Consider the following 18,458-nt stretch of genomic DNA (forward strand, 5'->3'; position numbering starts at 1 on the left):
CAGGTGTACAATATAATGATTTGATATTTTAAAAAATTTATACAGTTTTAAAGGTTACTTTCTATTTATAATTATTACAAAATATTGGCTATATTCCTCATGCTGTACAATACATCCTTGAGCCTATCTTACACCCAAGAGTTTGTAGTGAATGTAATTCTTATTCTTAGACCATGTATCAGCTGCAGAAAATTGTATATGTACACACATGTGATAGCTTCTTACATCATTAGGTCATATAGTAGATACCACTTGGAGTAGCTGCCCACTTACAACCACTACTGCATTTCTAGGCAATGCTCCTAATATATAGGGATGACTATACCTGTATTACATTACTGTGCTAGCTGACCAGAGCTCATTAACTTACCAGGGACAGACCAAAGCTGGGCCTATTAGTTGCATTCTCTTAGGATTTGAAATTGGGAATGAAGAAACTTGAAAACTGAAGTCAGGGTGGCAGAATTGCATTAATTCCAGCACAGTAAATAGGTGGTCCACAGGCTCCTGTTGCTCAGATACCCCAGAGACGCTCTGGTTTTTTCCTTGCCTTTTTTTCCCCTTTCTCTGTCACTTTATCTAACATGAGTTTTATGACCTTGAGAAAGTTATTTTAACCCTCTGTGCCTCTGTTTCCTGATCTGTAAACTAAAATAGCAATAGTAGCTAAATAGTAACTAAATTATAGGAGTGTTAGATTGAAATAATATCATCCAAGCAAAGCAGTTAGGTTAATGCCTGATAAATGTTATGATACAATAAATGTCAGCTTCCATTATCATCATCATTAATAGTGTTAAGACCCTTTGTAAGTTATCCATATTGCAGATATGCTCCTTTGTGCTACTGTTAGCTTTGCCTTGTATCCCTGCTTATTTTGAAGCTGGACCACCTAGAACTCGACTGTTATACTGCCACTGTCATACCAAATTTAGAAGAGAAGTGGTTCGGGTAAGGCTATGTAAGAGTACTGCATGAAGACTAAGTAGAGGGAATTAGAATATAGGGAAGAGATTCAAAGCGGATGCAAAATATGACTGTTACCAGGAGTCCAAGAGAAAGGAAAATTTAAATCCTTCATATAGCATAACCTCAGGGGAACCTTTGCCTGTGTCTTAAGGTTCTGCTACGTCCCTATCTTGCAAAGAAAACTATCATCTTGAAAACTTGCTAGTAAAACTTTGAGGGCTTCCCTGGTGGCGCAGTGGTTGAGAGTCCGCCTGCCCATGCAGGGGATGCGGGTTCGTGCCCTGGTCCGCGAAGATCCCACATGCAGTGGAGCGGCTGAGCCTGTGAGCCATGGCCGCTGAGCCTGCACGTCCGGAGCCTGCGCTCCGCAACGGGAGAGGCCACAAGAGTGAAACTTTGAAATGAAATATTTTCTTAACTTTGTGCCAAGCAATATATCCTCCCTGACAGGGATATAATATGGGAAGAAAGCAGAGTAAAATGCTGTCTTTACATGACCTAATTTTACATCTTTAAAATTCATTGAGTCACTTAATAGATAAGTTATAAGCAGTAGGATAATAGTCTTACTTTGTATATCAATGGAAGTTTCCAGCCTTTTCCACTCTCAATACTCAACTAAAAAGATGGCTTTAAGGAAGGTTCTACTTCCTGACCTGGTTCCTGGGTGTTTTTGATGGGAGAATCTGGAGAAGAGGAGAGAGAGGAAAAAGACAGCAAGTGACTAGTGGGACGAGAGTTAAGAAGACTTTGCAGAGGGGATTGCTCTCTGGAGGTTCAGCACATGGGAGGGGGACAATATTGAGAAGAATGATGGATAAGTGGCTCTGAAGCTGTCACAAGACCATTCCCCCAAGACAAATGGAAATTCTGGATAAATACGATAAAAAAAAGCTTGAAACCCTCAGGTGCCAGAAAAGAAGAGTAAACTCAAAGTCAGAATAGTGAGTAAGAATTGGAGCTGAAAGAACTAGAGATTATTGTCTTAAGGTGGTGGGAAACCCATTTTGCAGTTCTCCAAATGGAGACGGTCCACATCATGAAGTGTTAAATAACTTTTTTTTTGCATCACCTAAATTGTCTTCTTTAATCATTTTTTAAAGACAAGCCTGAGGTCACAGATTTGTAGGGAGCTAAAGCTAACCATCCTGCAAAAAGCCAGTAATCTCAGAGGACTGCTCCTTCTGTGAAACTGGGAACACAGCAAAGAAGCTTGCCAACCATCTACCTAGAATCATAAGTGAAAAGGCAACCCAGAGGAATTTAGACCCCAGACCTGCACCCATGCATGAGTGTAGAGTCCAAATTCAGACTCCTTACAAGGCGCAGGGACCCTTTAACAAGGTAGTAAACATTGGTCAGGCCGAGTGAAACAGGAGAGAGCTTATATGGAGACAAATACACTAATACCCGTTAGGGTTGCTCCTCAGGCTGGGACACAAAGAGGAACTTCTGCTGGAAATGAGCTCACGCTCAAATGTAACAAATCACTTAAGGAAATGAAGACTCTGAGAGACTGTAGCAGATAGGATAAATAGGGGAATTCTAAAAATGCAAGTTTCGGATGTCATGATTAATGACATCAATACAGAAAGTAGAAGAAACAAGAAAAAGAGAGAGAAAAGAGAAAAATTTGAGGGTTGGTCTTGAAGTTTGAAAACCTGTTGCTAGGAGTTCCAGAGAGAACAGAAAAAAAAAAATGGAGACACTAAAGGCTACATACTCTATGACTTATACTCATGGAGGTGAAGTTTCTGAATAGGTAAAACTAATCTCGGGTGATAGACATAGGAGAGTGGCCACCTTTGCGGAAAGTGAGGTGCTTGACTAATTTTACAACACTTTGCTGACAGGGTCTGTTTCTTATGCACTGCGCTATTCCCAGCTTGCAAAGGCACTCAATTCCTACTTTTTGCATGAAGAAATGGAAGCAGTATTGGGTATAGTAGGGCTTTTCAGTGAGACAGACCTACGTTTGAACACTGTTACTTGCTCATATGACCTGAACCAAGTTGCTCAATATCCCTAAGACTGTTTCTTCACCTTTGAAATAAGAATAAGGAAGGATACTTGCCCTGTTAGATTGTGGCGAGGCCCAAAGGAGTAACGTATGAGTACCTAGCCCAGTGCTTGGCACAGAAGTGTAATCATAAAACAGTATTATTTGTAGAAGTGACAGTACCGTTAGGTAAATGGTCCAGTAAGTGCTATTCTAAGGGTGTTACAATGGGAGCAGGCAAATAAGAGGGAGCATTGTCTTTAGAGGATTAAAAATAATCCTCAGTCTGCTTTTATTGTCACAATGTGCCAGTGATTCTAAGCAGTGTCAGTGATAAAATATTTCTCCCTAAAAAAATATTTTGTTGGTTTAAGTTCTAAACAACCTCTGAAGTTATGATTGAATTTTAATAACTGGCACCACATATTCCTGTTAGATAGTGGGTTGGAAATAAACATTGAAAGCATGCTGATTTGTAAAGACAAAGACACAGAACTTGAGTTATTTCAATTATGTAATTCTATATGATCACTTGGAGCTTTAATTTGTATTTTAAATTTAAAACAGTGAAACTGTCTATGAACTGCTGGGGTAATATTTTTGTTTGTTAAATGCAAATTTTAGCTCATACATGAAACATATTCCTAAATTTAAATAATATCTTCAAAATTAAATGTATTCTTTAAAAATTGTTAGTTTTCTCATTTGATATTTAATTGCTATTACATTTTAATGTAGATTTTTTATTACTGCAACATGCCAATATGTTTTCCCTTTTCAAAAATTGCTTAAATGTAATTAAAAGGGATTAATCCATTACTTTTTTCCTTTTCACTGTAAAATTAATTATTCATTACAAGCATGATTATATAATGAAGTTCAATAAAAGAATGTATACTGTCTGAATTTCTTTTCTGGCTATTATCATTATTTATTTCATGTAATGATTATTTTTGAAAATAATTTTCTAAAATTATTAAGTGGAGTATACTAAGAAAATTATCTGCTCCAGGTGGTAGATACACTGAGATGCTTACTTAGGGGCTTCTCACAGAAGGCAAATGTAAATGTATTTATACACAATGGCATCATGGTCTATAACTATTTTCTGTGTTCGATTTTGAAAGCTTACTAACATTCATTTTCATGAGACTGGTAATGTAAAGATAAATTATCAAGCATCTTCTCTTTGTGATACAATATCAAAAATTTCAGCGACTGTAAGGACTTTTAACATTGCTGGAAAACCTTCAAAGATTCTCCTTTTCCTTTTCTCCTTTATCACTCAGGAGCTCTATGATATTGACAAGAAGCAGTGTTTGGAAAATTCAAGGGTTTTTTTCTTATTTTTATTTAAATCTTGTTTTTAATCATTTAAGGCCTAGGAAGTCTTATTTTGCTAGTAGGGGCAAAACATTTTTCTAAGCTTGGTTAGGGTATTCCTACCACTGAAGAAATAGAATGTGAAAATATGACAATACTGTGCTTTCTTACACTCTGTACATAAATATCTTACGAAACTCACTACACTACTAAAAGCCTGCCTCCTCCACTAATCTGGAATTCCTCAAGGGCAAAGATCATGTTTTATTCATCTGTTGATCCACAGATCTGAAGGTGATATGAGTTTAATAAAGATGTAATGCATTTTTGAATGAATGAATACATGAGTATCAAGCACAAGTTCATAAGTTTCCAAGTTCAAACCAGAGAGGGCAAGATGAAGTTATCACGATTGCTAACCACTAAGCTCTGTGAAGAAAATGGGATTCCAGTGGTCATTCAAGTAACTGGAATGGAATGCTGACGAGAATTTTCTAAATAGAATGTTTTCCAAAAATTCTCAGAGTCAGAAGTTGATTTACTTCCAAAGTAGCTTTTAATTAGGCTTGCCTAGAAGAGCAGGCAGAGGGAAAATGAAAGTAATATGGTAATTCATGATGCTCTATCTTTTCAAAAAATCATTTGGAGTTCTAAATATTAATTTGACGAATAAGTAAGACTCCTAGAGAACATGAGAAAGAATATTATTACAGTTCATTTTAGTAAACATTTATTGAACAGCAAATACCACTAATACAAAATATGGCCAAAACACAGCTTCCGCTTTTACGGTATGTACATCTTGGTAAGAGAAGCAGATAGTTAGGTAAATACAGTGTGGTAGGTGGTTTAATATGGTCAAATTTTGAGGATGCTACTAGGTCATTCAGCAAGAGTAATTCATAACATAAGTGTGATTGAGAACTGATGGTTTCTTTGATGAATCGTGAAGGTGTAGATTCAGCAAAAGGAAAAAGTGCTGGAGACCAATATAAAGATGTAGTGGATAAAATATCCACAGATTCAGGTATTTTCCAGCCATTATATATCATAGTTTTATTACTATATAAGTATTCAGGAATGCTAATCAGCTGATTTACATGGATACAATCCTAACCCGTTGTTAAAATACTGAGATAAGATGTTTCACATTATATGCCATCAGGAAAACGCAAATTAAAAAGAGATACCACTATTAAAATGGCCAGAATCTGGAACAATGACAACACAGTGCTGGTGAGAATGTTAAGCCACAGGAACTCTAATTTATTGCTAGTGGAAATGCAAAATAGTACAGGTATAGCCTCTTTGGAAGACAGTTTGGTGTTTTATTATAAAACTAAACATATTCTTAGCATACAGTCCAGTAATTGTGCTCCTTAGTATTTACCCAAAGGAGCTGAACACTTATATCCAAATAAAAACGTGCCCATGGATGCTTATAGCAGTTTTATTTATAGTTGCCAAAAGTTGGAAGCAACCAAGATGTCTTTCAACAGGTGAATGGTTTAATAAACTGTGGCACATTCAGAAAATGGAGCATTATTCAGTGCTAAACAGAAATGAGCTATCAAGCCGTGAAAAGACATGGAGGAACCCTAAAGGCATTACTAAGAGAAGCCAATATGCAAAGGCTACATACTGTATGATTCAAACTATGACATTCTGGGAAAGCCAAAACTATTGAGACAGTAGAAAAATTGGTTGTTACCAGGAGTTATGAGGGGGATTGGGAAGATGAATAGGTGGAGCACAGAGGATTTTTTAGGGCAGTGAAAATACTCTGTATAATATAATGATGGATATGTGTCATTATAAGTGTAATTATGCATTTGTCCAAACCCATAGAATGTACAACACCAAGAGTTATGAACCATATTTTACACTATGGGCTTTGGGTGATCACAATGTGTCAATGTAGATTTATCAGTTGTGACAAATGTACCACTTTGGTGTAGGATGTTGATAATGGCTGTACAAGAGTGGAGATAGGGAGTATGTGGGAAATCTCCATACCTTCCCCTCAATTTTGCTGTGAACTGTTCTAAGAAATAAATAAAATCTTAATTAAAAAAATAAATAATTGAAATACTTCTACTGGTTGGTAAGTAGCAGCTGCTCTGAGCCACTAGAATGTCCCATACCACCCTGGCTACCTGGGCCCTTCCTATTAGACTCTCTGAGTCTCCCTTATTATGTAGCTATGATAGAGTTATCTCACTCAGGTGGGACCAGCCCCTGCTATATGCGTTGTTAATTATATTGGAGATCACTCTTGATACATAACAAAGTGAAAAATTGGGTTACAAACACTGTGTGGAATATGATAGTACTTTTGTAAAAAAAAAAAAGTGTATGTGGATAGATCCATACACACTTACAGACATATATAGATTTAGACTTGAATTACATTAATTAGTTAATAGTTATTTCTGAACGATAGTAGAATTAGAAGTGACTGTATTTTCTATATATATTTCTGTATTTTCCAAACTTTAAAATTATTTTATAATCCGAAATATATGTGAAGAGAGAGAATGAGAGGGAAATGAAAGCAATCAGATTGGTAACCTATGTAGTGTGTTGTGTCCGCATCCCCAAATTTTTCCAAGTTCTATAAAACTGAGCAAATATCTGTCAACTATTTTTAGAATAATCAGTTTTATTCTCTAAAAACTTTCATGCTGAGTTATATTGCTATCAGTGTCAAAGTGGTGTCCAAGAGTCAAAATACCAAGCCAAGTCATTAAGCAAAGGAAACATTCAGGATTTTGAGTCTCATTACCTAGTCTCATTATCAGCCTTGGGTCAGACACATAAAGGTCAGGATCTGGGGGAAGCAGATACACAAATAGGAAATGAGGTCAGAACACAAGGAGGAAAGGATTATTTGCCAAGTGAAATCCTGGAACACTGGACAACATGCAAAATGCTAAGGTAAGGTCAGCTGAGGTAGCAGAAACAACATTGTTCAGGCTTTGGAACTAATTAATAATAGAATTCTCACACTGTGTTGATTGTGTGATGATGGCTGGAGGGTGTGACGATGAGAGGAAGAGCACCATCAATGAACGTCATGCTATCACTTGAGCTGCCTTCTCATCTAGCTCAACACATGTGTTTTAGGACTGAACTGATGGCGTAAACAAGTAAGTCTATATGTCATCTAGATTATAAGTGGACCCTTGGGAACAGATAACACTGTTGGATGCCTAGGGCCTTGATTCATAATGAGACTACATTACAGATATGATTGCTAAACAGTAGACCAGTGGTTCTCAACCAGGAGTGATTTTGTCCCCCGGGGGTCACTTGGCAACATCTGGAGACATTTTACTTGTCACAACTTGGGGGTAGTACTACTGGCATCTACCGGGTAGAGGCCAGGGCTGCTGCTAAACATCCTGCAATGCACAGGACAGCCACCTGCAACAGTTAGTAGGTCCAAAACGTCAAGTTTGAGAAAACCTGCTGCAGACTGATGCTGCAGTTGAAGAGTTCCCAACCTTCTTGGGTCAATGTCCCATCCCTATCAGTAACATTGTGGTCTCCTTAACCAAATAGTGTTGGTTTGAGAAAATCATACAGTAGAGGGCAGTGATAAACAAATTTTTGTATTATATTATCATTTGTCCTCCATAGTTTTCTTCCTTTTTCTACTTCTCTAATCCCTAAAACAAAATAATAGCAAAAGCAGAAAAATAAAAATAAAGAAAATAATTTTGTATTTTTGAATAAAAATATCACCTCATTTTACACAAAAGTGTAGTAAAAATTTTAGGAGTTCCACAGATATAGAAACAATGACTTATCTTCTTAGTATATATCTTGAGCACTGATACCTGCAACTCTTGACTCACTAAAAAACAAACAAAAAACAACCAGTGGCATCTAAATATTAAGAAAATGAAATGTATCACCTAATACTAATGTATAATTGATGATACTATTATTTTTGGTAGACTATTCCAGTATTTAATAACTTATTGCTGGGAACTGTCAAGTCCAACACATTTTACCAAAGCATATGTTCTTTTGTAGTTGATTTAATGAAATTCAGAGACATTTATTTTCTTTCCACTGGACTCTACATGTTCAAGGAACTTTTAAAATATATCTTTGTTTTTTCCAAATTAATAAATAGTCATCAAAAAAACCAAAAAGTGAAAGAGAGCTTGAGATAGGCCATTTTGTATGTTCAACTTTACCCTTCCCCTTGGTAAAAATAATAGTAATATTACTTATTCTTACTATATTTATAATAATAAAAAATCATGATAAAAGACCAGGAATCTTCCCAGTCTGAATCAAATCTATCAATATTTTCCTTGTGGTTTCAGAATTTCATCATGTTGCAATAAAATCCTTTCCTATTTTAAGATTTTTAATGCTCACCCGATTTTCTTCTAGTTATTTTAGGATTTCTTTCTTTATTAATATTCTTAAACAATCTGAAATTTGGCTTTGAATTATTATATGAGAAAGTCAATCTAAAATAACTTTTTTCTAAATGATCATTCAATTGTCCCCAAATTTTATAGACAGAAATAGAGGTGATAGATAATAGATAATATGGATTTTCGTTTTGAGTAACACCTGCATGTGGTAACAATAGTATAAAATAGCTTATAACACAATGCAATGCCTTCCTCAGCCCCCTTCCTTTCTCTGGAGGTAATTACTGTTTCTGTTTTTAATTCTTCCGGTAGTTGCCTTCAGAACTCAAAATTTCATGTCTATAAAGTTCTTAAAGTATTAATTTTGGATAAGATCTATTGCCTCTTCAATACAAAAGATGAGAATATAGAACACTTACACTCCTTCCTTGCTTCCAGGGTTTGATAAATAATTGTTGTGTCATTGGTTATATTTGTAATATTAATTATATACACTTAAAGTGTATAACTATAATCCTAACTCCAACATCTTGAGGAAGCACCTATTGACTTCTCACTTGGAAGATGAAGTTACTAGAGTGCCCACCTTATTTTCTATCTTACCTCTTCCCCTTCAATTCCCCACCTTCTGTAGCTATATTGTTACACTGTCATATTTGTTAATACTCTGTTTCGCCTTGTAACCAGAGACTAATATTTCTTCCATTGTCTCTAGGATAATTCTAAATGATTAAAAATAGGAAACATTTACATCATTAGCACCATGAAAGTGTTTTTTAGTTCTTAGGCAAAGAAGCTTTTCTTCTTTAGGGGTCCAGTGTTACAACCATGGGGACAGTTGAAAGAAAGTGTTTTCAACACCACTTTATACATTCCATTAGGTGCTCAAAGTCATGCCATTTTTTACTGTGTTTTATATTTGGACCATTGATTATTTCTCTCTCATCTGTCTCTCTCTCCCTGTAGTTTCCAGTTATTTTTCTATTTTTCTCATGCTAAATCCTCAACCGCCTTTAATTTGCCATCACACTATCTCTCTTTTTATATTCTACTCTAATTGGTACTGGTTGTTGTCTGTGCTTACTGCACAGTTGTCATCCTAGAACATTCCTTTATTCTTACTGGTATATGAAATATAATTAATTTTAAAATATTGACTGTTATCTTGCTAAATTTACTTAGTTTTAGTGTTTTTTGTCTTGTAAATTTCTTAATATTTTCTAGGTATATAATCATGTCATTTGTGAACAAAGACAAGGTTATGGCCTGAATTGTCTCCCCCAAATTCCTAAGTCCTAATCCCCTGAGAACATGCCTGCATTTGGAGAAAGGGTCTTTACAGAGGTAATTAATTTAAAATGAGGTTATTAGGGTGGGCCCTAATCCAATATAACTGGTATTCTTATAAGAAGAGGAAATTTGGCCACAGACATACATACAGAGAAGACTATGTGAAGACACAGAGAGAAAACAGCCCTCAGAAGGAACAAGCCCTATCAACGCTTTGATTTTGGTCTTCTAGCCTCTAGAACCATGAGAAAACAAATTTCTATTGTTTACGCCACCCAGTCTTTGGGATTTTGTTATAGAAGCCCTAGAAAACTAATACAGACAATTTACATCTTCTTTTCTATTTTGTCCTCAGTTACACTGGGTAGAACTCTAGAAAAATGTTGAAATGTGTTAGTAAGGAAAATGTTCCTGCCTCATTTCTAGTTGTAAGGGGTAAGCGTTCAATAGCTCATCATTAAATATGATGATAGCTGTAGGATTTCTGAAGGTAGCATTTACCCAACTGAGGAAGTTCTTCCATTCTATTCCTAGTGTGTTGAAAGTTGTTTTTCAAAACCATGAATTGGTGTTGAATTTTGTCAAATACTTTTCCTAAGTCTACTTATATTATATATGATTTTCCTCCTTTGTTCTGATAAGATAGTGAATTTCGTTGATTGATTTTTTTGAAGATTAAACCAACTTTGCATTCCTGGGATAAACCCCACCTGATTATATACTATAGTAATATTTTCTATATTTTGATAGATTTGATTTATTAATATTTTGAGGGATTTTTGTGTCTAAGGTTATGAGGATTATTGGTTTGTAGTTTTCTTTTCTAGTCTTTTCCATGTATATTTTGGTATTAGGATTATGTTGGTCTCCAGTGGGAAGGTCATGAGGAACTCAAGAACAGTATGCTCTTTGCTTTAACATTGTGTTGGAGAAGTTAAAAAAAAAAATAGAAAACTTCTAAATTATTTGCTTAAGGAATTCCAAAAAATTTATAACTGTGATAAAATAATTTTATTTTTCTGATCTGTAAACTCCAAATTTTATTCTGCAATTTATAGGGTTGTAGCATCAGGGAAATTCACAATCCTACCAGATCTTGTATGAGTACAATTTTTTTTTTTTTTTTCAAGAAAGAGTATGGTACGAAGAATAGGAGTGGGGGGGCTTCTCTGGTGGTGCAGTAGTTTAGAGTCTGCCTGCCGATGCAGGGGACGCGGGTTCGTGCCCCGGTCCGGGAAGATCCCACATGCCGCGGAGCGGCTGGGCCCGTGGGCCATGGCCACTGAGCCTGCGTGTCCGGAGCCTGTGCTCCGCAGCGGGAGGGGCCACAGCAGTGAGAGGCCCACGTACAGCAAAAAAAAAAAAAAAAAAAAATAGGAGTGGGGTCTTGTGGGAAGTTTTAGATGACTCAGAGATCCCCAATTCACGAATCTTTCTTAGCATCCACTGCCAGAAAAACCATGCCCTCCTTTTGTGGTTAAATGAGGACATTCCTGCCTTACTTGAAAATCCCTTATTGAGCATTCCTGAGAGAGTTACCTCTCAAGGGAATCTAATTCTGCTCATTTCTCACTGTCATCTCCTCTTGATTGTCTTCAAACTCACAACTAGAATCAAATTCCAGCCTGACTCAGAGGCGAAATACAAAGTCAGACTCTCTATGACGACCTAGATGGGTGGGATGGGGGTGTTAGAGGGAGGTCCAAGAGGGAGGGGTATAGGTATACGTATAGCTGATTCATTTCGTTGTACGGCAGAAACTAACACAACATTGTAAAGAATTATACTCCAATTAAAAAATAAAGTAAGGGCTTCCCTGGTGGCGCAGTGGTTGAGAGTCCGCCTGCCGATGCAGGGGACACGGGTTCGTGCCCCGGTCCGGGAAGATCCCACATGCCGCGGAGTGGCTGGGCCCGTGAGCCATGGCCGCTGACCCTGTGTGTCTGGAGCCTGTGCTCTGCAACGGGAGAGGCCACAACAGTGAGAAGCCCGCGTACCGCAAAAAAAAAAAAAATTAATAAATAAAAATTTTAAAAAATAAAGTAAAATTTAAAAAAAGAAGAGAGGGCCAATATGCCCACATTTGCAACATTGTGCTAATTTATTTTGGAGAAAAGGAGAACAGAATTAGAAACGGATCTTAAAGATGCTAAAGTAGGAAAGGAGAAACAATTCTAGGTAGGGGTGGATTTATATATATGGGTGCATATAGACAAGCAGTTGGGAGTAGTTCTCTGGTTGACTAAATGTGTGTTTAACAGTGACCTACATTTAATGAAGTTGAAATGCCAAAATTCCTTGATGACAAGAATCTAAACTGAAGGAGGCAGGAAAGCTGAAATGGACTTATCAAATGTGATTTTCTCACCCTCCCCTTAATCATGTCTGCTTTGTGGACCAGAAGACCTTCCTTTTACTAAGACACTGAGAAACATATTTATGAGGAGAGCACCACTAACTTTGAAAAAATACTCCAGGGAAATATTCTGTAAGCCAGGAATGCCGGTAAAAGATGATGCAGTTGGCATGAGCTCTTTGTTTGCAATGGGGATGCTAGGATCCAAAGCAGCATAAGCATTCAAATAGGGCATTTAACTACCAGGGGCAGAATGAGCTTGGTCTTAATAAACACCGGGGCCTGGATGGAAATGTGAATGATCTAACCTGCAAAGATCTCTGCTGATGGCTAATTGTTGGTCAGGTCCTGGTGAATTAAATAGTTGGGCAGCACACTAAGGTCCTATTTATCCTCTGTAACAAAAATTCGAGGTCTGGAGAACAGGAGCTTGATCTGAACCCCTGTATTATGTTCCAAGACCTGAGTGGAATCCCTAGAATCCATTTAATGAAGAGGAGGTTGGTACACTAGAGAAGGGACCTCGCATCATTATAAATCAATGCCATCAATTTTCTTACTAACTTGCCCAAAGAAACAATAGGCACTTAAGGGAATACACTTAAGTGTATTTTCTGGGACTTGGATATTTCTCTCAACTAATTGTTAATCTTTGGATACAAAGAATGCTATAGTCCACAAATGAAAATAAGTGCTTATAGAATTCATGTAATTAGTAGAGTTTTCAACTGACTTTGCCTCACAGTGGGCCCCATGCTACTCTGAACTCAGTCTGGGATAATTTCCCCTGTTGCATAATATAATGTTGAAATAGATATATTGAGCAACTGGGAAAATCCCCATTTGGTAACAGTAGTACAAAGGGTCAAGTGGAAACTTTATCTTGCACCCTAAAACTTCCAATTATCAAAAATGATATACATTTCAGGAATGTCAGAGAGATGAATCCTACCATTAAAAATTGAAAGATCTCTGCCTGGGAAAATTGACCATCATCTCTCTGTTTGGTTATTGGTTTGTAGTGTGTGTGTAATAGAATGCTAACTAGCCTCTATGCTTCCCTCTACACCCTTCCTCTCTAGGGTCCATTCTCTACGTGACTGGCAGAGTTATCTTTAAGATAAGGCCAATGATTTTTCTCCTCTGCTCAGAACCTTCCGATGGTATACCATTTCAGTCACAGTAAAAGACAAAATCTTGGGCTTCCCTGGTGGCGCAGTGGTTGAGAGTCCGCCTGCCGATGCAGGGGACACGGGTTCGTGCCCCGGTCTGGGAAGATCCCGCATGCCGTGGAGCGGCTGGGCCCGTGAGCCACGGCCGCTGAGTCTCGTGTCAGGAGCCTGTGCTCCACAACGGGAGAGGCCACAACAGTGAGAGGCTCACGTACCGCAAAAAAAAAAAAAAAAGACAACGTCTTTACAATGGTCTACAAAGTCCAGAGTGATTGGTCCTGTTACCTCTGCAGTGTCATTTTCCTCTGCTTTCTCACTTCACTCACTACACTATAGTCATGAAGACTTCCTTACTGTTCCTTACACATACCTGTCATGCTACTGTTGTTTCAGATGTGGTCTACTTCCAGGAGAAAGTCAGCCCATCCTCCAGCACCTGTAATGCAGCTCTTGATCTGTGAAATGATTTTTTCTGTATTTCAAGCGAGAACATCAGAAGTTCTCTTTCATCTAGAGGGGATAGCAGTGAACCTCCTCTATCTTGCTTCAGCTCCATGCCACAATATAATCCATAGGGACATTGATTATCTCAACATCTTACTAGATATTATGCTGGCTCACGATATTACTGAAATAATGCAGCCAAGAACTGAATATCAAGAACTTACAGACATTTTAGAGTCCTTGTATATCAGACACCGTTTATGAACACCTTCAGAGCCTCTGGCGTCACCTGTTTCTTGTTCTAAGCTGCCTGAGCTCTGGCTGACCTCACCAGGGTACAAACAGACAGGTGCCTTGCATCTTTCTCACACAATGTGCGTCTTCCCTTTCCCCTAGACCGTGCAGTTCTTACTTCCAGCCCATGCTGCATGCCTCTTACTTCTTCCTTCTGCTCTGAGATCTTGCCTATGCATGCACACCCTGGAACTGCAGAGCACTTAACACACTATGAGGACAATCTTTGACCACAGAAACATGGAAACCAATGGATTTTTTCCACATCCCAACCCACCAAGTGACTATCTGGAAATGCACTTTATACACTTCTTGAGAACAAGCAGTGGCCAGGTCAAAAACTCATCCTCCTATTGGCTCTGCTTTCTGGGAAACCCAAGCTGAGACAGTTGGTACCAGAAGTAACTTTAAAGAGCATGCCATTAAAGTATAATTTTGGAATTGGTTATTACCTGGTCAGAGGGTGATGAGCGGTGTGGTAATAAACCTATATGGAGTATCATTGTGCTACTGAGAATTTCTCCTGTGATAAAGTCAGATGCAAGGTGAGATATTAGGATGGGCTGTGGCTGTGGAGTCTGAAGAGCATGGAAGCAATGCTAATTAAAGAATTGTGCAGTGGGGTGACGAGGTAAGGAGTTAGATATATCAATTCATGATATGGTTAATTGTTTGACAAAATGATTTGTGACTTGAAGAAAGACAGTTTGGAAGATTGGTAACAAAGGGTTTGGGGTAATGATCCAACAAGTGAGAATATTTGTGTCTCATATGAATGTTCACAAAAGACCCCCACTGCAAAATAAGCTTTCCATAATCAGATGAGAAAGATGCTCATTTCTGTGGATGTCAGTCTGTTACTTTGCAGGTTCAACTCCAAGGCTGGCTTAGTGGGCACTGGGGCAAGGACAGAGATTTTGTTTGGGCTCAACAGCAAAAACTTTTCTCATCAAGATTGAGTTGGTCACTGCCACAACTATGTGTCAAATTTGACAGCAACAGGAACCAGATCTTAGCCTATGAGGCCCAGGCAACTTTGTGATAGAGTGAATATGTTGGAGATCTTCCAAGTTTGAAGTGGCAATAATTTTTTTCCTTAGAGAATAAAGTCAGTTTTGATTCATAGGATTCACAAATCTTACCATATAACAATCCTAAAAGAATCTGTCCCTATGGATTGGTAGAATGGCCAATTGACGATCAGATTTCATGTACTATCTGATGGGATATACTATCTGCTCTAAACCAGGGACCCATATATAGTGTTACTTCTTCAAGTGGTGAGTCCTGGAATGTAATTCAAGTGAGAGTGACCCTCTTCTCAAATATTTGATTTCCAGCTTTCTGACTCTGCTGGTTTAGATGTAGAAATTTATAAGATTGTAGAGGGTCTCTTTTTAAGCAGAGGTTTTCACTTATATGAGGGGATAATGTAATTATGTTGCATTATTTTAGGCTGCTTTTACTGATGTAATTTTCAGAACTTCAGCTTTGAAAAAAGAGTGTGTGTAATGTTAGGCAGCTAATGCATTGGGCTGTGGTGATATTTGTCATATTTTTGAGTGCTCATTGAATGTACTGCCTATGTTTGGGGAATTCTTTATCTTATGGTAATAAAAGCCATGTAGATGATTGCTTTCACAGATTTCCTTACAGCGTGTGATCTCAGCTCTGCCAATAAGATGAACCCATAGTGGATCAAATCAGAAATTAGAAACTGATGATGAAGCCAGCACTGTGAGGAATTCATTCTGATAAATGTGACGGTGTCCACATCCAGCGCTTGCAGCATGCAGAGCTGGTGGTACAGTCTGCACTTTCCATAGTTAGTGGTGACTGTATACGTATGTTCAATTCAGTGCTGTGATTTTTTTTTTTTATATTGTTCTTAGTTGTGAAGCTTCTAAGCCTGGTTCACAGGTCCTACCAGAGAGTTGGTGAGCTACCCAATGTTTCCTCTGATTAATTCATTAACTACCTAAACTTATCTATTTAGTTATCTATTTAGTTATCTAACTTATCTATTTAAACTTATAGACCTAGTATCTATTGGTTTCAACCAAAAACCTTACTGAAACAATTCTTTTTCATTTTATTTAATTGTTCCTTTTCAAATTCTTGAGATTAAAATATTTATTTCTATTCTTTCTTATGTAGTAATGTATATGCATAATACTAACGTTTCCTTTAAGCATTGCTTTATTTTTTCATTGTTATTACTATACATGGCAAATATTATAAAATGTTGATATCCTTTTACTCCTAAAATTGTTTTACCAGAGAATTTTGAATTTCTAGATAGTTGTGAGGATTTTATGTTGCTACCGTTTCTATTTTTGTTGACTTCTAATTTTCCTAAATTGATTCGGTGTTCTACATTTTAGAATTTATTGAATTTTTATAGCTTAACGTGTGGCAAATTTTTGTAAATGCTTAAAGCAATTTTTGAAAAGCTGTGGTTGTGTTTTTGAGGATATTGATTTCAATATATAGTCAATACTTATAAGTTCTATGATATTGTTACTGAGGGTCTTTATAGTCTTACTATTTTTCTATCTACTTAATCTATCATATGCTAAGTATTGTTATTGTCGTTATTTTTCTATGTCTACTTGTATTTCCTACAGCTTTTCCTTTTTTCATTTTGAAGCTGTTATTTGGTTCATAAAGATCCTTGAGAGGTATTTACTGTGGATTTCAGTCTTTATTATTTTAAAGTATTTTTTTCTTTAATACTTTTTGCTTTAACTTAATAATTGCCTAATATTAATATTGCAAATCTTATTTTTCCCCATATGATTAGTATTTGTTTGCTTTTTTCTTTCAACCTTTCTTGAATCATTTTATTTTAACTATGTATCTTATATCTGGTTGGTTATAATTTTGCAGGCAATCTAATAGATTAATGTGTTCTATTTCACTTATGAAATATATGTCAAAATTTAGTTCTGATCACATTTTTTGTTTCATGTTTTTAGTGTTCCCTTTTTTTTTTTTTAATGATTTGCCAAGAAAAAGATTTAGAGTCCAATTTTAAGAGACGAAAAAATGGTTTGCTCCCTTGTCATGAGTTGCAACAATTACAGCTTAACTCTGGCTTTCTCATTTACATTAAGATCACTAACCATGAGCCTTTCTTAGTGTCAAATCCCCAGAGGCATGTATTATGTCCCCAGCTTCCTAACTCCAACATTTGATTGAGCATTTTGGATGTATTTCTGCTGATATATCAAATATAAGACATTATTTTCCCTTATGAGTCCTCCAAATTAACTTCTTCATGGAAGGAACTGCTTTCTTTCTCTCTCCCATTCACAATGCTTTCCACTTTAATGCCATCTGGTAGAAAAAGAGTTCATGATGACCTATGTGTGTCCAAAATGTTCAAAGTTATCTTTTCCTAGTTTTTGTCTTTTTTCTTAAAGAGTTATTTGTTCAAATGTATCATCCTTCTCATTCCTTTAAGGCTCAGAACTTTAAAATCAAGGTTCATTAAATTATTTAAGAAAATCTTTAACTTTTCTTAAAATCTGACCATTTACATAAACTTAATAGGACTCATGCCTCTCTTCTCTCCTCCTTCCTTCCCTTCCCAGCCTGCGTTATAAACACACACATGCACAGCTTGGTTTTTAGGATTATGCAATCATACATTCTTTTCTCAGTAGTAAGCATGAGTGTTAACAATCTTCATTGCAGACTCTTAGAGATAGCTATGTCAATGCATGCAATTTGACGATGATAAATACTGAATAAGTAGTTCTTTATCATTCTTATGAAAAAATTTACTTTAAACTATGCATCTATTTTTAACCCAAGAAATAATTTATGGGTGGCAACTTATCTATTTCAAAATCAAGATTATTCATTACTTGGTTCACCAACAGGAAAACGGAATTTCCGTATACCTTCAAATTTGACTTTCAGCCCAGATTTAGAGAAATACACACCTTCTCTCTTAGTTCATTTCATTTAGAGCTGAATTAGTCATAATTTCCTTTTTGTTTCTTTACAGTCTGCAAAAACATCATCAGCTATTAACCATTTAATTTCCATTTTCTCAAAAATTTGTTTTGAATTAACTTACGTTATCCTTATCTACTCTTGTTAGCATAAAGATCTTTAAAAATGATCAACCCTTAGACAAGTGAAAGTTAAAAAGACCAATTTTAACTTAACATTTTATTTGTGTGTGCAGTAAAAACCGCAAATTT

Source organism: Phocoena sinus, chromosome 9 (genome assembly GCF_008692025.1).
Source record: "Phocoena sinus isolate mPhoSin1 chromosome 9, mPhoSin1.pri, whole genome shotgun sequence".
NCBI lineage: Eukaryota > Metazoa > Chordata > Mammalia > Artiodactyla > Phocoenidae > Phocoena > Phocoena sinus.